This window comes from Lepus europaeus, chromosome 22 (genome assembly GCF_033115175.1).
Source record: "Lepus europaeus isolate LE1 chromosome 22, mLepTim1.pri, whole genome shotgun sequence".
In the NCBI taxonomy this organism is placed as follows: domain Eukaryota; kingdom Metazoa; phylum Chordata; class Mammalia; order Lagomorpha; family Leporidae; genus Lepus; species Lepus europaeus.
Window position 1 is genome coordinate 27,627,186 of NC_084848.1, and position 23,420 is coordinate 27,650,605.

Here is a 23,420-nt window from a genome sequence, read left to right on the forward strand (position 1 = left end):
TCTAAATATCCACAATACCGGGCAGAGCAGACTGAAGGGAGAAGTGCCGAACTCCGTCCGGGTCTCCCCCATGGGTGCCAGAGGCCCAAGCACTTGTCCCATCCTTTGCTTTCCAGACATTAGCAGGGAGCTGGATCGGAAGTATCAGACTTTCACTCCTGGGTGGGATGCCCGTGTTGCAAGTGCTGGCTTAACCTGCTGCTGTGCCAAAAGGCCGGCCCTGAACATGTTTTCAGATGAAATGTATCCCAGGTGCTTGCCATTCAGGCCATCCCCTGAGGACGTGGTCCAGGTCCCTCCCTCTTTTCCCCCTCAGTCCCTTAGCAGAGCCGGTGGTAACAGGAGCAGCCGCTTCAGAACAGGTTGATGTTTGTACAGTCAGACCTGCCTGGCTTCGAATGCCACTCTGCTCCTTAACACCTTGCAGATCTTTAGCAGTGTACTTAATTAGCCCCTGAATCCTTATGTGAAAATAGGTATCGTGACAATAAATGGTCTAAGGTAAAAGCACTGCCCCCAAACACCTGTGGCTTCATCAAAACCGAGTTCTGTTTTTCATCTTAACTCATTGCCATGGGCTGTGTGTTGTAGCACAGCAGGTTAAGCTTCCAACGGCAACACCAGCATTCTGTGTGAATGCCAGTTCAAGTCCCAGCCTTTCCACTTCCAGTCCAGCTCCCTGCTAATGTGCCTGGGAAGGCAGCAGAAGGTGGCCCAAGTGCTTGGACACCTGCCACCCACGTGGGAAACCAGCTGGAGTTCCAGGCTCCTGGCTTCAGTCAGGCCCAGCTCCAATTGTGACCGTTTGCAGAGTGAACCAGCAGATGGAAAATATCTCTCTAGCTCTGTCTCTGTAACTCTACCTCTCAAAAAAACCAAATTAAAAAAAAAAAAAAAACCCTCCGTGGCAGTGTCAGTTTTGGGTGGTATCAGAATTCTGGCAGGAAGCAAATGGCACAGTGGACAATCTGAGGAGTATTTATAAGGGAATTTTTAAATATTTATTCATTTATTTGAAAGTCAGAGTTACACAGAGAGAAGAGAGGCAGAGAGAGAGAGAGGTCTTCCATCCGATGGTTCACTCCCCAGTTGGCCTCAACGGCTGGAGCTGTGCTGATGCAAAGCAGGAGGCAGGGGCTTCTTCCGGGTCTCCCACATGGGTGTACGGGCCCAAGGACTCGGGCCATCTTCTACTGCTTTCCCAGGCCATAGCAGGGAGCTGGATCGGAAGTGGAGCATCCTTCTCGAACCAGCACTCATATGGGATGCCTGCGTACAGAAAAGGGCATTAACCCACTGTGCCACAGCACGGGCCCCTGTAAGGGAATTTTTTTACAAAGGCATCGACAAGATTCACCACCACCACCCTTTTTTTTTTTTTTTTTTTTTTTTTTTTTCAGAAAAGCTCCACACGGTTTGGGGAAAAATTTGTGCCTGAAGGCTCAAGGGAGGAGGGCTGTCTGGCAGGAGCCTTTCTAAGGGACTTTCTAGGGGGACATGGGCAAGCCATGGTGATGCGGCAGCAGGAGAAGAAAACACATCTGGAGCTCGCTGTCATGTTGCCATTCAGTATCTTGCAATCGATTTGGCTAAACCCAACAGGACGATTCAGCCTCCCGGGCCCCCAGCAGGGTGAAGAGAGAAGGGTACATGGAAGATGTTTGGCAAATAGAAGCTAAGTAAATATTTAGAACCTGAGAAAAGGATGATCAGATTAAGCTCCAAATCTGAGTCAGTGAGCTCGCCATTCCACCTACTGAAGTAACTGCCATCTGGTCATCGGCTGCTCTTTAAATTGTCACAGGATAATCCCCCAACTAGGGGCACTGTTACACAGCATCTACCTGGGCTACTGTCTCCTTCCTTCCCCTTCCCTGATGCCCATCTCGCTGTGAAAAGAAATAGAAATGTCTCTTAGGCACATGAGCGGAAAGCAGCCAAGCATCTGGCCAGGGCTTAGCTGGACCATTCAAAAGCACCTTCCTCTGTGGAGTTCTGAGCCTAGGAACTCCAAAGAAGAGGTGGGCAGTGAGCAGGCCAGCTGCGAGGGGATGCCCAGGGTCTGCAAAGGAGCTGCTGTAAGGAGTACTTTGCAGGGCAGGTGTTGGGGGCTCTGTCTGGAATCAGATTACCTGGGTTCAAGTCCTTGCTGCACCCCAGCTTCCAGCTTCATGGGAAAGCTGCCCCTGGGAGGCAGCAGACGCTGGCTGAAGTTGAAGTCCCTGTGGCCCATGTGGGAGAGCTGGTTTGAGCCCTCTCCCCCTTGCTACCACTTTGGGGAGTGAACCAGCAGATGTCTGTCTCTCTGTCTCTCTCTCCTTGCCTCTGGAATTAAAAAACAACCAAACAAAAACAAAAAGCAACAAATTATGTTCATGAGAAGATTGGCCCCACACACAAATTCCAGTGCTTATGTAGCGGCTAGATGAAGTGGCTGAGTTCAATATCCAGATATGTGTCATGCTGTTTCTGGAATGAAACAAACAATGAATTTCTGTGCCATATATTAGTGGGGAGGACTTCATGGATAAACGTGATTCCTTGCTTGATCTAGAGCAGAATTTCTCTTAAGAGTCCTTGAACTTTTCCACTAATGGTTCATTGTCTTTCCGTTTCAAACCCAATATGGAAAGGCTGGGCTTTAGAAAAAATTACTGAGTCACCCGTGATCAGTACACCTCAAGATAATGAGTAATTTCACTGTCTGAACTGAGTTTAGATCACTCACTTAAGGTGCCCACTTTAACAGATGTGACAAATCACAGATAGTTTAGCATCTGAGGCAAGATCATGGTAATTCACTGGCTGCCGAGAGTAAACTGTTGTTGACCAGGTTATTTTCTGTGGTCCCGTCCTGTCCCCTTGCCTCACAAGGAAAGTAACCTTGAAATGACCAAGCCCCTTTTTCTTTCTGGTTTTTATTTTTGTTTTCTTTGGGTTTTGGTTTCTGCTTACAAACTTTGCTCTGTAAAAAAATACAAGGCTCTGTGCAGCCATCTGATTAACCCTCCAGAGAGCAGAACCAGCACCATGTATTTTTATTTCCACGATGCTCCATAACACCTCATCCCTACAAAGCATTCTGTCTCTACAAGTTATCTGACTGCCTGTGATTGGGTCAGGTGGTGAGGGACAGTGAATTCCAATTGAACAATGTGGTATCCTTTCATGTGCTGCTGTGGTACAAGAAGCCAGGAAATGCTAAGGCAATGGGACCTGGTTTAAGGCAATAACTGTAGATACAGGAAGAGTATGTGTGTATGGTCTGCTCCACTGGTTTCTGGTTTGTTTGTTTTCCAGACCGTCTCTGTCTGTAAAACTCCACTTACTCTGCTCAGCCAGTCAGAACCTGTGTGCTATTTTATGGAATGACATGTTGCCTGACTCTGGAAATAAAAACTGAAGCAAAGGTGGGAGTGGCCAACTGATAATACAGCCATTGGGATACATGCATCCCACATCCCAGCGCCTGAGATGGAGTCCCAGCTCCTGCCTCCAGCTTCCTGCTATGTGCTCTTTAGAGGCAGTAGGCGACGGCTCAGGTAGTTGGGTTCCTGCTATGCATGCGGGAGACCCAGACAACTCCTGCCCTGGCCTGAGACTACTGCAGGCATTTGGGGAATGAACCACCAGATAGGAGGGGTGTGTGTGTGTGTGTGTGTGTGTGTAAAATAAAAAATATATTTACAAATTTAAGTCAGTTAAGATCTTAAAACTAAATTGTTGTAATTTTTGTCCTTCAGCAAAGAATACCCATCAGGGATGACTGAGAAATCTTCCTCTAGACAGCGTCAGTTATCACAAGTTCATTTTATTTTCTCTAATTCTCAGTTAACATCTGAGATTCTTTTGCTTTTCTGATAAACCAGCTGAGAATGAAAGGGAGAAACGGTGGAGGTGGGACAGACTCCCAGGTGTCCCGGGATAGCTGTGATGGATTCAAGCCTGTGGGTCTGCTGCTAGTTTCTGTTTCCTGTTCAGGTGGGACGGGAGTGTTCCACATGTTTTCACTCTTAGTAGCCATTTAAATACGTACTTTCCTCAAGATAGCAGTAACTTAATAGTGCCCTCATGGTTAATAGTACTGAGTCAGTATTAATTTCCTGATTTTAATATGTGTACTGTGGTATGTAAGATGTTAACGTAATGGGAAACAGAGTGAAAGGTAGAGGGAACTCTACAATTTTTGTAATTTTTGTGTAAACATAAATTATTTTAATATTTAAAAGTTTTTACAAACCACAACAATCTCTTAGAATGATGATATCACCATAGAGGATCTTTGGTCCTCTCTGTCCAACTTGTAGGTTTAGTGAAACCTGTTCCTCTCAATCCTTTCTCCTCTGTTGCCTCAAATATTCAGTCTTTCTCAGGTGACTGAAAGCAGCATTATCTATGCCCGTGTGTCTAAAATTCCTTTAAATTCTGAATTATTTTTCTTGTCCCAGGTATCTGGACTCAGGCATGAGGTTTCTCCAGAAGAATCTGGTATTATATCTGGACTCTAGAGAAAGGACACTGGGGTCATGTGTCTGGAGGGGCCTCATCCTTAGTCTTTAAGGGAAGATTTCCCCACATTCAGGGAGATTAAAGAGAAGGCATGGTGGGGCCAGCGCCCTGGCTCACTTGGTTAATCCTCTGCCTGTGGCGCCGGCATCCCATATGGGCACTGGTTCTAGTCCTGGTTGCTTCTCTTCCAGTCCAGCTCTCTGCTGTGGCCCAGGAGGGCAGTGGAGGATGGCCCAAGTGCTTGGACTCCTGCACCCACATGGGAGACCAGGAAGAAGCTCCTGGCTTCGGATCGGCACAATCCGGCCGTGGCAGCCATTTGAGGGGTGAACCAACGGAAGGAAGACCTTTCTGTCTCTCTGACTGTCTAACTCTGTCAAATAAAAAAGAGAGAGAGAGAGAAGGCATGTTTTAGAAAACAGCCATCAGCTGGCTGGGAGAGCTTTGTAAGTATCCTGGTGTGCCTTCTCTTGGTTCAGTTCCCAGAACTTTGAACTGTGTAACTTACCCAGTTAGTGGTTGCCAAGACTTTTTCCCTAGTTCCAGGTGATACTGGGATGTTTGAGAGATTAAATCAGGTCCTGCCTCAGTTACTTTCGTAAATTTATTAGGTCAACAATAAGCATGGCCAGATGGCTGGGCCAAGTAACTCTTGCATCCAAAACGAGTTAAGGCACTGGGGTACACAGGTATGTTATTTTCCAACTCTCTGACTGTTCACTGCTAGCTTCATCCATTCCTGGCAACAGTTCTGCCTCTATCTATTTGGAAGAGTAGGATGTAAATCTTTGGGAAAATAGGCATGCCAATTTCTTTGTATTTTGAAAAGTTGATCATTTGCTCAGTTGTTATCCAGAATCCTATAACTAGGGTCCTGGAAATCTCCATAAATTCTTCAGACACAGAAACAGGTCCTCTAACTCTTGTAATGTCGTATACAAAGACAGTCCTCACTGTTAGACCCTCTCTTTGCTATCTCGACCTGGTCAGTCATTATCCTATACTCTTGAGTCTATTGTTTACCTCGAGTCTATTGTTAAGCTCAGTTCTATCATTTGTAGGCAATAGCTATCATTGCAAAGTGCTGGGCCTGCATTATTTGCTTAGGAGTTGACTTTTGACAGGTATCTGGTATAAAGTTTAAAAAGGACAATACAGGGGCCAGCACTGTGGCATAGTAGGCTAAGCCTCCACCTGTGGCACCACTATCCCATATGGGTGCTGGTTCGAGTCCTGCCTGCTCCTCTTCTGACCTATCTCTCTGCTATGGCCTGGGAAATCAGTAGAAGATGGCCCAAGTGCTTGGGCCCCTGCACCTGGAGACCCAGAAGAAGCTCCTAGCTCCTGGCTTTGGATTGGCCCAGCTCCAGCCATTTTGGTCATTTGGGGAGTGAACCAGCGGATGGAAGACCTTTCTCTCTCTCTCTCCTCCTCTCTCTGTAACTCTACCTCAAAAAAGTAAATAAATGGTTTCCTTTTGAAAAAGGAAAATACAGAACAAAATCAGTAGGAGCATAACAAGTCTAGTTTATTTAACAGTTTTTAACAAGGAACCGAAAGGTGATCCATTGATTGAATCAAATGACTGAGGAGATCTAGGTGAAATCTATTATAACCATTGATGCTATTCCCTTATGATGTGCAATTGGGTATCAATTTCTCAAATACAACACATAGAATTAACAGTAGCACATTTTCTTATTTATTTATTTATTTATTTTTCTATCCCAAAGACACCTTTTATTTAAGGAATACAAATTTCATAAGTACAACTTTAGGAATATAGTGATTCTTCCCACCATACCCACCCTCCCATACCTCCTCCTCCTCCCTCTCCCATTCCCAGTCCCATTCTCCATTAAGATTCATTTTCAGTTAACTTTATACACAGAAGACCAACTCTATACTAAGTAAATATTTCAACAGTTTGCACACAAACACACACACACAAACACAGAATAAGTTTTACAGTTAAGTCTCATAAACCAACTCATTGAAGAGAGAGGTCCTGCATGGGAAGTTAGTGCACAGTGACTCCTGTTGTTAATTTAACAATTAACACTCTGATGTATGCTGTTAGTGAGCACCCAAGGCTCTATGGAAGCCTTTTGAGTCCACAAGCTCTGTCAGTATTTAGACAGGGCCATAAAAAAAGTGGAAGTTCTCTCCTCCTTTCAGAGAAAAGTACATCCTTCTTTGATGGTCCCTTCTTTCCACTGGGATCTCACTCACAGAGATCCTTCATGTAGATCATTTTTTGCCACAGTGTCTTGGCTTTCCATGCCTTAAATGCTCTCATGGGATTTTCAGCCATATCTGAATGCCTTAAGGACTGATTCTGAGATCAGAGTGCTGTTTAGGGCATTTGTCATTCTATGAGTCTACTGTGTGCCTACTTCCCATGTTGAATCATTCTCTCCTTTTTTTCTACCCATTGTTATTACCAAATACTTGGTCTTATTTATGTGATCTCTTTGACACTTAATCCTATCTATATGATCAGTTGCACATTTAATATGATCAATTTAACATGTAAGATGGCATTAGTACTGCCCAATTTAATGGGATTTGGAGTCCCATGGCAAATTATTAGCTTTACCTTTAGGGTTAAGTCCATGGGAATATGTGCTGAACTGTACATCTCCTCCCTCTGCTATTCCCACTCTTACCTTTTACTTGGATCTATTTTCTTTTTTTTTTTTCTAAAAGATTTATTTATTTACTTGAAAGTCAGAGTTGCACACAGAGAGAAGGAGAGGCAGAGAGAGAGAGTCTTCCATCTGATGATTCACTCCCCAGTTGGCTGCAATGGCTGGAGCTGTGCCAATCTGAAGCCAGGAGCCAGGAGCTTCCTCTGGGTCTCCCTCATGGGTGTAGGGGCCCAAGCACTTGGACCATCTTCTACTGCTTTCCCAGGCCATAGCAGAGAGCTGGATTGGAAGTGGAGCAGCTGGGATTCGAACTGGCACCCATATGGGATGCCTGCACTGCCGGCGATAGCTTTACCTGCTACACCACAGCACAAGCCCCTGGGATCTATTTTCAATTGAATTTAAACACCTATGAATAATTCTGTGTTAAGTAAAGAGTTCAACCAATGGTATTAAGTAGAAAAAGAAAATAGTAAAAAAAAAAAAAAAAGATAATACACTGTTCCTCGACAGTAAAGATAAGAGCTATTCAAGTCATTGCTTCTCATAGTGTCAATTTCATTTCCACAGGCTTCCTTTTAAGGTGCTCTGTTAGTTTTCAGAGATCAGGGAGAACATATATTTGTCCCTTTGGGGCTGGCTTATTTCACTAAGCATGATGTTTTCCAGATTCATCCATTTTGTTGCAAATGTCTGGATTTCACTTTTTTTTTTTACTGCTGTGTAGTATTCCACAGAGTACATATCCCATAATTTCTTTATCCAGTCTTCTGTTGATGGGCATTTAGGTTGATTCCACGTCTTGACTATTGTGAATTGAGCTACAGTAAACATGTAGGTGCAGATAGCTCTTTTATTTGCATATTCATTTCCATTGTGTAAATTTCGAGGAGTAGATGGCTGGGCTGTATGGTAGGTCTATATTCAGATTTCTGAGGTATCTCCGTACTGTCTTCCTTAGTGGCTTTACCAGTTTGCATTCCCACCTACAGTGAATTAGGCTACCTTTTTTCCTACATCCTCACCAGCATTTGTTTTTGTTGATTTCTGTGTGCAAGCCACTCTAACTAGAGTGAGGTGAAACCTCATTGTGGTTTTGATTTGCATTTCCCTGAAAGCTAGTGATCCTGAACATTTTTTCATGTGTCTATTGGCCATTTGGATTTTCTCTTTTGAAAAATGTCTGCTTAAGTCCTTGGCCCATCTCTTAACTGGGTTGTTTGTTTTGTTGTTGTGGGGTTTCTTGATCTCTTTGTAGATTCTGGTTATTAATTCTTTATAAGTTGTGTAGTTTGCAAATAATTTCTCCTGTTCTGTTGGTTTCCTCTTCACTTTCCTGATAGTTTCTTTTGCCGTGCAGAAACTTCTCAATTTGATGTAATCCCATTTGTTAATTTTGGCTTTGACTGCCTGTGCCTCTGGGGTCTTTTCCAAGAACTCTGCCTGTGCCAATGTCTTGCAGGGTTTATCCAATTTTCTCTAATAATTTGATGGTGTTGGGTCATAGATATAGATCTTTAATCCATGTTGAATGGATTTTTGTTAAGGTGTAAAGTAGAGGTCTTGCTTCATACTGCTGCAAGTGGAAATCAAGTTTTCCCAGCACCATTTGTTGAAGAAACTGTCCTTGCTCCAGGGATTGGTTTTAGCTCCTTCATCGAATATAAATTTGCTATAGATATTTGGATTGATTTCTGGTGTTTCTATTCTGTTCCATTGGTCTATCCATCTATTTTTGTACCAGTACCAGGCTGTTTTGATTATAACTGCCCTGTAGTATTTCTTGAAATCTGGTATTGTGATGCCTCTGGTTTCGTTTTTGTTGTGTAAGACTGCTTTAGCTATTCGAGGTTTTCTGTGCCTCCATATGAATTTCAGCATCATTTTTCTAGATCCTAGAAGAATGTCTTTGATATTTTGATTAGTATCACATCGAATCTATAAATTGCTTTTGGAAGAATGGACATTTTGATGATATTGATTCTTCCAATCCATGAACATGGAAAATTTTCCCATTTTTTGTATCTTCTTCTATTTCTTTCTTTGTTTTGTAATTCTCATCATAGAGATCTTTGACATCCTTGGTTAGATTTAGTCCAAGGTATTTGATTTTTTTTGTAGCTATTGTGAATGGGATTGATGTTAGAAGTTCTTTCTCAGCCATGGCATTGTCTGTGTATACAAAGGCTGTTGACTTTTCTGTATTGAATTTATATCCTGCTACTTTACCAAATTCTTTTATGAGTTCTAATAGTCTCTTAGCTCTTAGTGGGTGGTTTTTTTTTAATCTCCTATATATAGAATCATGTCATCTACAAATAGGGATAGTTTGAGTTCCTCCTTTCCAATTTGTATCCCCTTGATTTCTTTTTCTTGCCTAATGGCTCTGGCTAAAACTTCCAGTACTGTATTGAATAACAATGATGAGAGTGGGCATCCCTGTCTGGTACCAGATCTCAGTGGGGATGCTTCCAACTTTTCCCCATTCAATATGATGCTGGCCGTGGGTTTGTCATAAATTGCTTTGATTGTGTTAAAGAATATTCCTTCTATGCCCAATTTGCTTAGAGTTTTCATCATGAAAGGGTGTTGTATTTTATAAAGTGCTTTCTCTGCATCTATTAAGATAATCATATGGTTTTTGTTCAGCAGTTTGTTAATGTGATGTATCACATTGATTGATTTGTGAATGTTGAATCATCCCTGCATATCAGGGATGAATCCTACTTGGTCTGGGTGGGTGATCTTTCTGATGTGTTGTTGTATTCGATTGGCTAGAATTTTGTTGAGGATTTTTGTGTCTATGTTCATCAGGGAAATTGATCTGTAGTTCTCTTCCTGTTGCATCTTTCTCAGGTTTAGGAATTAAGGTGATGCTGGCTTCATAGAAAGAATTTAGGAGGATTTCCTCTCTTCTTTTGCTTTGAATAACTTGAGAAGAATTGGAGCTAGTTCTTCTTTAAATGTTTGGTAGAATTTAGCAGTGAGTCCATCCATTGCTGAGCTCATCTTTGTTGGGAGGGTCTTTATTACTGATTCAATTTTCATCTTAGTAATGGGTCTATTTAGGTTTCCTGATTTTTCATGACTCAATTTAGATAGGTTGTATGTATCCAGGAATCTATCCATTTCTTCTAGGTTTCCCAGTTTGTTGGCATACTGCTCTTTGTAGTAATTTCTGATGATTCTTTTATTTCTGTGGTGTCTGTTACATTTCCCTTTTCATCTCTAATTTTATTGATTTGTGTCTTCTCTCTCCTTTTTTAGTTAGTTGGGCCAATGGTGTGTCAATTTTTCAAAAAACCAGCTCTTCCTTTTTCTGATCTTTTGTATTTTTTTATTCAATTTTGTTGATTTCTTTTCTAATTTTAATTATTTTTTTCTCCTACTAGTTTTGGATTTTGTTTGCTGTTGTTTTTCTAGATCCTTGAGATGCATTGATAGCTCACTTATTTGATGCCTTTCCAAGTTCTTAATGTAGGCACCAATTGCTATAAATTTTCCTCTTATCACTGCTTTTGCTGTATCCACACCCAGAGAGAGATGCATCTTCCATCTGTTGGTTCACTCCCAAAATAGCAGGAAGTTGGATCGAAAGTGGAGCAGTCAGGACATGAACTGCTGCCCATATGGGATGCTGGTATCTCAAGCAGTGGCTTAACTCACTATGCCACATTGTCATCTCCTAAAATTTTAAATTTATAATAACCTTACTTTTTAGTAAATTCCTAGAAATAGTCTTGAATTGTTTATTAATAACATATAAATATATAATATTAATATTATATATTTATATATTATATAAATTTAATTTATATAAATTATAATTTATATATTAATAACATATAAATAACATAATTTCTAGGGGGTTGGCACTGTGGCTCATTTGGTTAATCCTCCACCTGCGGTGCTGGCATCCCATGTGGGAGCCGGTTCTAGTCCCAGTTGCTCCTATTCCAGTCCAGCTCTCTGCTGTGGCCTGGGAGGGCAGTGGAGGATGGCCCAGGTGCTTGGGCCCCTGCACCCGCATGGGAGACCAGGAGGAGGCACCTGGCTCCTGGCTTCGGATTGGCATAGCTCCAGCCGTGGTGGCCGTTTGGGGAATGAACCAACGGAAAGAAGACCTTTCTCTCTGTCTCTCTCTCTCAATGTCTGTAACTCTACCTGTCAAATAAAATAAAAATCTTAAAAAAAACCACAAAATTTCTAGAAATGTGATTTTTTACAGAAAAAAGTTTTTTGTGTAGAATAGCACATAGTTATTATCGGACCCAAAAAATGTTAGTTTTTCTATAGAATTTAGGAATACAAGGTGCCGCCTCTGTGGTGTAGTGGTAAAGCTGCCTCCTGCAGTGCCGACATCCCATATGTGCGCTGGCTTGAGACCCAGCTGCTTCACTTCCAATCTAGCTGTCTGCTTATAGCCTGGAAAAGCAGTGGAAGATGGCCCAAGTCCTTGGGCCCCTGCACCCGAGTGGGAGGCCTAGAAGAAGCTCCTGGTTCCTGGCTTCGGATCGGCTCAGCTCTGGCCTTTGTGACCATCTAGGGAGTGAACCAGCAGATGGAAGACTGACTCTCTCTCTCTCTCTCTTTCTCTCTCTCTCTCTCTGCCTCTGCCTTTCAAATAAAAAAATAAATAAACCTTAAAAAAAAGTACAGGGCTTGGCACTGTGGCGCAGCAGGTTAAAGCCCTGACCTGAAGCACTGGCATCCCATATGGGCGCTGGTTCGAGACCTGCTGCTCCACTTCCAATCCAGCTCTCTTCTGTGGCCTGGGAAAGCAGTGGAAGATGGCTCAAGTCCTTGGGCCCCTGCACCCATGTGGGAGACCTGGAGGAAGCTCATGGCTCCTGGCTTCAGATTGGTGCAGTTCCAGCCATTGCAACTATCTGGGGAGTGAGCCAGCGGATGGAAGACCTCTCTCTCTGTCTTCACCTCTCTCTGTAACTCTGTCTTTCAGATAAATAAAATAAATCTTTAAAAAAAATACAAAAGGGATTGAATTTATATTTAGCAATTGATATTTCAGTGTTTTAGTATACTTAGCAATGATTAATTTTATGAACATGTATTGCTTAGCATAAATTTAAATTTTCAAATTTCAAGAAAAATTCATCTCTAAACTTTTGTTCTGTTTAATTCACTTTATTGTTAAAATTATAACTAAATTACTTATGACAATGGCTGTGTTAGACAAGCATAGTCATCATTTCAAGTTATTTCCTTGTCAAAGAAGAAAAACCAGAAGGAGGGAGGGAGGGAAGAAGGGAATATCATTATATTCGATTTAAAAAAAAAAAGAATTATTTATTCATTTTGAAAGTGTTACAGAGAGAGAGGGAGAGACAGACAGAGATCTTCCATCTACTGTTTCAGTCCTCAGATGGCTGCAATGGCCAAGCGCTGGCCCAGGCTGGAGCCAGAACTTCCTCCAGGTCTCCCATGTGGCAGGGGCCCAAACACTGGGATCATCTTCTACTGCTTTCCCTAAGCCATTAGCAGGGAACTGGATTGAACGTGGAGCAACAGGGATACAAACCATGCCCATATGGATGCTACATCACAGTAGCAGCGTTACCCCCTGTGTCAGAATACCAGCCTCAACATTCTTAGAATTGTATCTAAAAACTATCTTGAATCTGTTAAAAATTAATTAAAATTTTTTTTAAAATATGAAAATCTTAAAAAAGATTAAAACCACAAGTTAACCTACGAACTAAATTGCTGTATTTGTTACACAGGAAACAATGAACACCAGATTGTACTTTTGTCTGCATATTTACTCTTTTTTCTTTTATTTTTTGACAGGCAGAGTGGACAGTGAGAGAGACAGAGAGAAAGGTCTTCCTTTTGCTGTTGGTTCACCCTCCAATGGCTGCCGCGGCCAGCATGCTGCAGCCGGCACACCGCACTGATCCGAAGCCAGGAGCCAGGTGCTTCTCCTGGTCTCCCAAGCGGGTGCAGGGCCCAAGGACTTGGGCCATCCTCCACTGCACTCCCAGGCCATAGCAGAGGGCTGGCCTGGAAGAGGGGCAACCAGGATAGAATCTGGCGCCCCGACTGGGACTAGAACCCAGTGTGCCGGCGCCGCAGGCAGAGGATTAGCCTATTGAGCTGTGGCGCCAGCCCTGCATATTTACTCTTAGATAAAAATTATCATTTTATGATCTGAGACATCTGTCACAGAAAACTATAACCCTGCCTGGAGAGGAAACCCAGGTCATTTTTATTTTGCCAAAAAATTTAAAACTAAAATGTATTGCTTCTGAATAGATGTGAGATTTTAATAATTTTGATTATTTGATTTCTCAGGCCTAGTATATTAGCAGTTCAGAATTGATGGCTTGGAATGAAGGAGACTTGAGAAAACTATGAAGAACATACACTGTCCAAGACTGTTAGCATAGGGACAGCCAGCCTAGCCTATAGGACAGCACTATATTTCATCATCAGATAATTATCTGTTATTATGACTCTGTCATCAAGACAAGGAGGAACTATATACGCAAATATTTAATAAAAATTTTTTAAAAACTAGCTTATTTATCAAAGATTTACTTAAATTATGTGAGCTAAAAGGCTAATTACTATAGCCTGAAAGGATTAATTACTATAATCTTAACATTTTTAATTTATGTGAGTGTTCATTTAACTGTAAGCCAATTTGAATGGAATTCTATAGACTATTCTACCATGTAGCCACAACACACAACATGTGCACATGCATAACCTACATAAACACATGTAAATACAGAGATTACAGCTTTCACCCTAGAATTTTTGTCATGAGACAAAAATGTAGATATATAAACCACCTGTTTATAAAATAGGGAATCCAAACACTCGTTTATAAAATAGGGAATCTGAATTGTATTTCTGACAAAATGGGACAAGTTAAGGTCACCTGTTCATATGGATATACTTTAATTTTCATTTGTCCTGATAGGGAGCCTTATGAGGATCTGTGGACCAAATACTCAGTAAAGCAGTTCCCACAACAATTTGCTCTTAAAAACCCTCTTTAACTCTTTTTTCTGTTTTTTTTTTTTTCTCAGAAGAGTTTAGGGGTCAACATTTAAGATGTTGGCCAGCGCCATGGCTCACTAGGCTAATCCTCCGCCTGCGGTGCCAGCATCCCGGGTTCTAGTCCCACTTGGGGCGCCGGTTCTGTCCCGGTTGCTCTTCTTCCAGTCCAGCTCTCTGCTGTGGCCTGGGAGGTCAGTGGAGGATGGCCCAAGTGCTTGGACCCTGCACCCCATGGGAGACCAGGAGAAGCACCTGCTCCTGCCTTCGGATCAGCGCGGTGTGCCGGCTGCAGCATGTTGGCCACAGCAGCCATTGGAGGGTGAACCAACGGCAAAGGAAGACCTTTCTCTCTGTCTCTCACTGTCCACTCTGCCTGTCAAAAAAAAAAAAAAAAAAAAAAAGAATTATCCTTTCAAGGTGGACATTTAGCTTAGCAGTTAAGACACCTGCCTCCCATATTGTGGTGCTTGGGTTCACATGCTGGCTGTACCTTCTGGCTGTAGTTCTTGCTAATGTGGACCCTGTGAGGCAGCAGATAAGGCTCAGGTGTGTGGGTCCCTGTCACCTATGTGGGAGACCTGGAGTAAGTTCCTGGCTCCTGGATTTGGCCTGGCCCAGCCTGGCTGTTGCAGGCATTTGGAGAATGAACTAGCAGATGAGAACTCCTTTTGTCTGTCTCTAAGCCTCTTGAATAAAAAAATAATTTTTTTAAAGTAGAGTTTCCATTTTACCAGCATATAGGAGATTTCTGTCTTTGTTTCTGTGCCTTTCAAATTAAAGAAATAAAACATTTTTAAAAAGAAAATTCTACAAGTGCTGTCCGAGAATTTTAATTTTAAGTGTTTGAACAAAAAGTTTTGCTTGGACAAATATACCTAGCATAAAATTTAAAAAAAAAAAAAAAAACAGAACAAATGACCTTTCCCCTAGTTAGTCTGAGCTATGATCAAGGTTTCCCTGGTGTATACAAATGGTCTGTATTTGCAGCTGCTCTAATGGTAAACTTTGCCCATGGCCAGATAATTTTCATATGGGAGTCTTTATTTTCAGAGATTAAAATCTGTACAACCAAAGCTCTTGAGACAGAGGGTTCCTTAAAATAAAAAATTGCTAGCCAGGAAAATGACCAGGTACTGGTACAAGTTACTGCAAGCTACCAGCAGCAAGGCTAGGTAACAGTTGGAAAATATCGGTAGGACCAGAGCTATGAGTATTTTTTTTAGAACAAAAATTTGGGGAAGGCAGGCATAAATTGTTTACATTGAATTTCCATTAGTTATAGCTAAGAGGAATCAGAAAGCTTTGAGAAAGGAGAGCTTTGCATGACGAGAATTGTGGCTTCTAAATTGGTTGGGGTTCACAGTCCAGAAAGTTAATATACAAACAGGCTTGGTGGTCCTGCTTGTGTTGGGATTTAAGTTTCTACATAAACTGTTTTTGTGTTGGTTTTAGGCAGCTGTTTACTCATGAACTTTACAGATCCTCTCCTCCACTACAACCATCACCTCTCACAACTCCCGTCCTAGTCTAGCCCTTGTAATTAAATTTAGGACATCTTGGAATTTTTTTTTTTTTGGGGTGGGGGGACAGTGGATGTTTGAGTACTCACCAGTACAAAGGCTCTTTAAACTAGAAGGATCTGACAGAAATTGTGCACAAAAGAGATGCAAATTCTTTTTTTTTTTTAAGATTTATTTATTTATTCATTTGAAAAGTAGAGTGAGATGGGGAGAGAGAGAAAGAGAAAGAGAGATCTTCCATCCCCCAAGTGACCAGACCAAAGACAAGAGCCAGGAACTTCATCCAGTCTCCCACGTGGCTGGCAGGGCCCCAGCAGTTGGGCCAGGCACTTTAGCAGGAAGCAGGATCAGAAGCAGAGAAGCTGAGACTTGAACTCCAGGATGGGATGCTGGCCTCACAAGCAGCAGCTGAACCTGCTGGGCCAAAATGCCAGCCCCTAAGTTCTGTTATTTAAGGGGCTTAACCAAGTCAGATCCTTAAAAGAAGGGAACTCCACCTGAGAAAAGACTTGCCAGGAGAGAAAAAAGAAAGGGGCTCAATGCCAACATTGTACCTAGTTCCAGGAGCTGCTGCTCCTTGTGAAGGTGGACGTCCTCAGGTCCCAGTTCTGGACATCATGAATGATTGTCAGCCTAGATAACAGTTGAGAGAGATTCTCAAAAGAATAATGATATTTATTTGGGAATAGAATAGTGTCGCTGTGGGAACATGCATGGCATAATAAATTGTGAGTGTATTCCAGGAGATTGAGGCAAATTTTCAAAGGCAAAAATTACATGGGATATTTGGTAACAATAATCTTTGGCCATAAGGATTAATAACATGGGTAGTGCTAATTTGAAGATGAGCAGACAGCTGTTGGGCAAGTAAGTTGTCCTTGCAAAGGACAAAATGTATTTTTGGAGGGGTGTTAAAGTCACACAGAACTTGTTCAAGGTTGTGGTTCTGGTAGAACTGTTTATAACATTCTGGCTAAGGTATTGTCGTTCTTAGAATTAACTATTGTATTGTTGTTGTTGTTGTTAGAATTGGCTCAAACAGCTCCATGTTGATTTTGACAACTTTCACACAAGCATAAAAACAGGACATAGCTAGAAGACTAAAAAAGACCTCTCCCATCTATTTCCTTGTCAGGGTAAAGTGTGTTACCTTTGTTGTACCTGAGCGAGTGTAAACAAAGGAGCACCACACACTGATAAAATCTGATGGTCCTTTATTGCCGGCGGTGGGCGGTGGAGAGTGGGCTCATGCCCTAAAGAACTCTCGACCCTGAAGCCTAAAGCAACAGGGTTTATAAAGACAAAAACCACAAAATTGGGAGGGGACTTCATGATTGCTAGGAACAGGGGGGAATACATGGTTACTGGGGTCAAGCTGACCTAAAACCTATGCAAAACTAGTGTCAATTATAATCTTGACAATACCAGTTACGACCTTAACAATTCCAATTATAATCTTGACATTAATCCAGGTATTGGTTTTAATCATATGTAGGACATAGACAAATTACATTTTTATTAACCCAGGTGCAGCCTACTCACTTCCAAGCTTGAGCGATCATGCTAGGGGGTTTCTATGCTCTGCCAAGTGTGATGTAGTGGACTGCTATTGTTTAACTGTTTTAGATCACAGTTTCAGACCAGAGTCTCACGGCATGGGAGGGGGAAGGGGGAGGCACCTTCCCAGAATGGAGTCTCAAGTGCTCCAAAATGGAGTCCCTACTGTCAAGGTGTTACTTCACCTTGTGGTCTGACATGACCCACACCTTACTGATGAATGCTCCCCTTCCTAATGGCTAGTGAAGAATGAGTATCTATTGTCACTTGTATCATTTTCTCATTCACTCCCTGCCCCATGCCCATCTGTGTAAAGTTAAATATTTCATTCCTAACCTTTCATTGCTTAACCCACAGCTTTCAACACATGTTCTTACTTTCAACCACCTTCCCCGTAGACTGATATACTTTTGTATGCATGTATTCATATATTTTACATCTGTCTTATTTTGTTTAACCCCATCAGACATTGCTATTACATTTTTAAAAATAAACTACATTTTTAAAAATAAACTCAATTATTAGACTTATTCATATATTTACTACTTCTAGAGAATTTCTGCTTGAATGTCTCACAATTTTCATTTGGAATTGCTTTAAAACAGTGTTTTTCAAAATCTAATGTACTTGGGAATCCTGTTAAAATACAGATTCCAAATCAGAAAGTCTGGGGTTGGAGCCTGAGATTCTACAACTATTTCTCTCTTTAAAGTTGTATTTATTTGAGAGGGAAGAAGGGAAGGAAGGAGGGAGGAAAAGAAAGAGAGAATTAGAGATTGAGATAGAGATCTCCCATCCACTGGTTCTCTCTCCACATGCCTGCAACAAGAGCTAGGAACTCAGTCCAGGCCTCCCATGTAGGTGGCAGGAACTCATACTGGAGCCATCACCGCTGCTTCCCGGGGTTTCTATCAGCAGGAAGCTGGAGCCAAGAGCCAGAGCTAGAAAGTGTGGTACATGGGCATCTTAACTGCTCGGCTAAATGCCCACCCCATTATATATTTTAAAGTCAGATAATACAGTGCCTTCTGCTTTGTTCTTTTTGCTCAAGATTGCTTTGGCTGTTTTGGGTCTTGTGAGTCTATTGTAATTTTACAACTGTTTTTTCTAGTTGTCTGAAAAATGCCATTGGTATTTTGATAGTGATTGCAATGAATCCAGAAGTCATTTTGGTAGTAAGGACATTTTAATGATATTGATTCTTCCAATTCATGAACATGGGGTGACTTTCCAATTCTTTGTACCCTCTTCAATGTATTTCATTCATGTTTTATTTTTTAAAATTTTTAAACATTTATTTATTTATTTATTTTGAAAGGCAGAGTTACACAGAGAGGAGGAGAGACAGAACTTCCATCTGCTGGTTCATCCCCCACCCCCAATGACTAGAAAGTCCAGGGCTGATTCAGACCATAGTCAGAAGCCAGGAGCTTCATCCAGGTCTCCCGCATGGGTGGCAGGGACCAAAACACTTGTATCATCTTCTGGCACTTTTTCCAGGCCAAGAGCAGAGAGCTGGATTGGAATTGGAGCAGATGGGACCTAAAGCAGCACCCATATGCAATGCCAGCATTTTGGGTAGTAGCTTAAACTGCTATGCCACAACACCGGCCCCTATCATTTTAATTGTGGAGATCTTTCAACTCTTTGGTTCAATTTATTCTTTGGTACTTTTGTAGCTACTGGAAATAGTATTACTTTCTTGATTTCTTTCTCAAATAATTCATCGTTGACATATAACAATGCTACTCATATTTTATATTGAGTTTATATTCTGCAACTTTGCTGAACTTGTTTATTAGTTTTAATATTTTTTTTGAGGTGCAGTCTTCAGGGTTTTCTGTTTTCATCTGCAAACAGTGACAACTTGACTTTTTTCTTTCCGCTCTGGATGGCATTTCTTTCACTTTCCCAATTGCATGGCTAGGACTTCCAGTATATTTGTCTTGTATTGTTTTTTAAGATTCTATTTATTTGAGAGGCAGAGTTACAGAGAGAGGGAGAGACAGAGAAAGGTCTTCCATCTGTTGGTTCATTCCCCAAATGTCTGCAATGGCTGGAGCTGTGCAAATCCAAAGCCAGGGGCCAGGAGCTTCTTCTGGGTCTCCCATGTGGGTGCAGGGGCCCAAGCACTTGGGGCATCTCCGGCTGCTTTCCCAGGCCGTAAGCAGGGAGTTGGATTGGAAGAGGAGAAGCTGGGACACGAACCGGTGCCTATATGGGATGCCACAGGTGGCACTTACTACACCACAGTGTCAAACCCTAGTATGATGTTTTTGTAAAAGTGATGAATATTCTTTATCTTGCTCCAGATAGTTTTTAAAGATTTGTTTATTTTTTATTTAAAGATTTTTTTAAAGATATATTTATTTATTTGAAAGGCACAGTTACAGAGAAGTGGAGGCAGAGGCAGAGAAAGAGAGTGAGTTTTTTTTTTTTTTTCAAAAAAATATTTATTTATTTATTTATTTGAAAGAGTTACACAGAGAGAGAAGGAGAGGCAGAGAGAAAGAGAGAGAGAGAGAGAGAGAGATCTTCCTTCCGCTAGTTCACTCCCCAGACGGCCACAATGGCTAGAGCTGTGCCCATCCAAAGCCAGGAGCCAGGAGCTTCCTCTGGGTCTCCCATGTGCGTGCAGGGTCCCAAGGACTTGGGCCATCCTCCACTGCTTTCCCAGGCCATAGCAGAGAGCTGGATCAGAAGTGGAGCAGCCGGGACTTGTACTGGTACCCATATAGGATGCCGGCACTGCAGGCAGTGGCTTTACCTGCTATGCCACAACACCAGCCCCATTATTTACTTATTTACTTAATTATTTTAAAGGCATATCACAGAGAGAAAGAGGGAGAGAGACAGATAGCTTACATCTGCTGGTTCACTCCCCACATGGGCACAACAGCAAGAGCTGGGCCAGGACAAAATCAGGAGTCTGGAACTCAGTCCGTTTCCCACATGGGTGATAGGGTCCAAAGTGGGCCTTCTTCTGCTCCTTTCCCAAGTGCATTTGCTTGCAAGGAGCTGAATCAGAAGTGGAACAGCTGGGACTTGAACAGGCACTCCAGTAAGGGATGGGAGTGTCACAAGCAATGGTTTAGAGGGCTGCACCATTACACTGACCCCTTGTTTCAGATCTTAGAACCTTTCAGCTTTCCCCCACTTCTTTTTTTTTGGACAGGCAGAGTGGATAGCGAGAGAGAGAGAGACAGAGAGAAAGGTCTTCCTTTTTGCCGTTGGTTCACCCTCCAATGGCCGCTGCGGCCGGCGCATCGTGCTGATCCAAAGCCAGGAGCCAGGTGCTTCTCCTGGTCTCCCATGCCGGTGCAGGGCCCAAGCACTTGGGCCATCCTCCACTGCCTTCCCGGGCCATAGCAGAGAGCTGACCTGGAAGAGGGGCAACCGGGATAGAATCCGGCGCCCCAACCGGGACTAGAACCCGGTGTGCCAGTGCCGCAAGGTGGAGGATTAGCCTGTTAAGCCACGGCACCGTCCCCCCCACTTCTTAACTTTTGTATAAGCATAGTAATAAACTCATTCATTCCCACCCAGGAATACACTCACCCTTAGCAGTATCTTTTTTTTCCTAAATAAAAGAAGGACAAGATTAACTCAAACATATTAAAGTTATAGAGTTTTGGTATTTTTATGTACACTTTCATTGTGTATGAATGTTGCTGATTAGTTACAGTGTACCATTTCAGCGAGTGTAGGGGCTGCTTTAAACACATTTTTATTACACAAGGTTGCCCTGTAGTTGGATATTTCTCTACTTTGTACACAGCTATTCTTCCTCTCCACAGAAAGGCCGCTTCTTACCTTCTCATCTGGTGATGGCAAATATATCCTGATTTAACAGAATAGCAGTAAAAATGCCTCGGTGTGTTTCCCCATCCTCAAGCCTGAGGTGTTGGGGCGGGGGAGGGAGGATGGAACAGCCCAGTTCTCCTGGTTCCATTCAGGGGAGGTGGTTGAGCTGAAGGCCAGGTCCAGCGCACCAAGGTGGTCCGCGGGCACCTGGAGAAGCAAATTCGGACCTTTTGCTCTTGGTGGAAATGCACAAGAAACAGACCAACCAGAAAGAGGCTGACTACAGTTGCCTCAGCAGCTGGCTGCAGGCCAGGGAGGGCCTGGGCAAGAGAAGTGAAGATGGCAAGGTTAACTACAGAACAGCGTATCATATCACATAGCAAACAGACATCATTTCCAGGAGCAACCTGCTGAGCTTCGTCAGGAGCTCCTTCGACAGGAAGACCAGCTTCAGGACTATTGGAAGAACAATACTTACCTTATGGAGAGGTTAGAATATAAGAGTTTTCAGTGTGGACAGCAGATCAAGAAATTAAGAGGTCTGGCGCCACGGCTCATTAGGCTAATCCTCCGCCTGCGGCGCTGGCACCCCGAGTTCTAGTCCCAGTTGGGGCACCGGATTCTGTCCCGGTTGCTCCTCTTCCAGTCCAGCTCTCTGCTGTGGCCTTCCACAGCAGAGAGATGGAGGATGGCCCAAGTGCTTGGGCCCTGTACCTGCATGGGAGACCAGGAGGAAGCACCTGGCTCCTGGCTTCAGATCGGTGCAGCGCGCCGGCCATAATGGCCATTTAGGGGGGTGAACCAATGGAAGGACGACCTTTCTCTCTGTCTCCCTCACTCTCTCACTGTCTAACTCTTCCTGTCCAAAAAAAAAAAAAAAAAAAGAGAGAGAGAGAGAGAGAGAGAGAGAGAGAGAGAATGAAGAAATTAAGAGCACAACATGAAGAAAATATTTTAAAAATTAGCAGACTAGTTTTTGCAAGCACAAGAACAAGATGCTCAGAAGGTTCAAGCAAATGATGGAGAAAAACTGGGTGTGAACGATCATGTAGTACCTAAAAATATTGCAGTAATAGCTGAAAGTGCTGCAGAAAAGAATGAAGAACCCTCAAGTAGTCCTATTTCACATGGGAAAGAACAGATCAAGCAAGGTGGTGATGCAGGGATGCCTGGAATAGAAGGGAATGACCCAGCAAAAGCTGATGCTCTTCCTGTGCTTATTTAAAGAAACCTCCTGTATCAGTTTCTCAGCTTGGAAGTCACCAAGCAATTCCTCATCTTCCAACCGGACAACCTCTTTCTCCCAGTCTGGGTGAAGATGCCCCGGTAAGCCATAACGGAGACCTTGGTACTTCAAAACAGAACCCTTCCAACACTTTTTAGCATTTAATTCCAGGCTCCAAATTGGAGAGCAAACCCAATATTCAAACAGATTTACTAAAGCAAGCTACCAAGGATGAAGTTGGTGACTTCCATAAACTGAAGCAAAATGATGACGAACAAGAGCTTCAGTGGACCCTGCAGACTGTGGAAGCAGCATTTCAGTGATGTCCTCTGAGTCCTGAAGGAAAACTTCAGGAAACCTAAAGTGCTGCCATATGCAATCATTTCTACTTCATCATTTTTACTTTTGCTGTGAAGACCAGTTGTATCAGTTGTCAAGATACATTGAGACAGATTTAAGGAAAGTTTGGGTTTTTTTAAGATTTGTTTTATTTATTTGAAAGACAAAGTTACAGAGAGAGGTAGAGACAGAGAGATCTTCCATTCGCTGGTTCACTCCCCAAATGGGCGCAACAGCTGGAGCTGCGCCAATCCGGAGCCAGGAGCCAGGAGCTTCTTCCAGGTCTCGCACGTGGTGCAGGGACCCAAGCATCTTCTACTGCTTTCCCAGGCCATAGCAGAGAGCTGGATTGGAAGAGGAGCAGCCGGGACTCGAACTGGCACCCATATGGGATGCCAATGTTTCAGGCCAGGGCTTTAACCTGCTGTGCCACAGCGCCAGCCCCTAAGTTTTAATGAAGGAATGTACCCATGTACATATGTGAACCTTTTCCTATTGTATTATCAAAGCAGAGACTTTTTGGTTATGATACAGTTGAGCCTAAAACAGTTAATCTTTGCATTTAAAGCAAACTCATGTATATTTCACATTTTACTGAGCCTAATAATTCTTTCCACAAATAGACATGCAGGAAAAATTGGCTGTACATGTTGCACGTTGCACATAGCTTAACCAGAGTGAGAACAATTATGCAGCTGAAAACTTTTTAGACACTAACACATTGTTAGTCCAATAAATGTTCTATTTCTTGGTTCATGTTCTTCAAGGAATTATACCTATCACAATTAC

General features: G+C 42.6%; 1 protein-coding gene and 1 pseudogene across 1 annotated transcript in view; both read left to right on the forward strand.

The window, feature by feature from the left end:
• The window catches only part of HEATR4 (HEAT repeat containing 4), a 161,138-nt gene that overhangs the window by 15,433 nt on the left and 122,285 nt on the right, over nucleotides 1–23,420 (forward strand). The gene's annotated exons all lie outside the window — the stretch shown is intronic.
• Nucleotides 1,509–22,615, forward strand: LOC133751422 (protein GOLM2-like; annotated as a pseudogene).